This window comes from Cyprinodon variegatus, unplaced genomic scaffold (assembly GCF_000732505.1).
Source record: "Cyprinodon variegatus isolate N-32 unplaced genomic scaffold, C_variegatus-1.0 Scaffold1747, whole genome shotgun sequence".
Classification (NCBI taxonomy): Eukaryota; Metazoa; Chordata; class Actinopteri; order Cyprinodontiformes; family Cyprinodontidae; genus Cyprinodon; species Cyprinodon variegatus.
The window spans coordinates 15611-16357 of record NW_015152200.1 but is presented as its reverse complement, the minus strand read 5'-3'; positions in this window follow the sequence as shown (position 1 = coordinate 16357).

Here is a 747-nt window from a genome sequence, read left to right as displayed (position 1 = left end):
TCATCGTGACTCTGTTGGATGGTTTGGACTCAGTGATTTTGAAGCTCCATCAGCAGACCAGCAGTTCTCAGAATCCGGGCCGAGGCTGAGAAAGCTGCTGACCACAGCTGGAGTTTGGGCCAAACCGCCGTATGCAGTCTGTCCAAACATGACAGGGAGGAGGAGAAGCTCGGTGAGAAGGAAAAACACCCGCAGAGTGAGGAAACCATGAGGACGACCGTGTGGTTTCACACCCAGAGAGGCTGCATGGAGCAGCAGGAGGAGCTCAGATGTTCCTCACTGACCTGCTCCACTTCCAGCATGCAAACAGAGCAGAAAGGGTCATAGAGCAAGAAGAAGCAGACAGGAAACCTTCTGAGATAAGATGTGACAGAAATGACCAAAACCAGACTCAGCAGGAGGAGGGAGGTCCGGTTCAGAGGCTCCACTAGAAAAACCGTCTAGAAATAAGTAAAAATGTCTTAAATTAAGTGTATTTACCCTTGATTTGAGGAGGTTAATGAGATGGCTATGGAATTTATATTTTTACTCTTAAAGTAAAATAATTAGATCAGATGTACGACGGAGTATTAGGAGCTAGAGATTTTTTCTTCTTCTATTTCGAGAATAAAGTCATAATATTATGAGAATAAGGTCGTAAAATCAGGAGAATAAAGTTGTAAAATTAGAAAATAAAGTCGTAAAAATACAAGAATAAACTCTTAAAATTATGATATTAAATTTGTAAAATTATGAAAATTAAGTCAT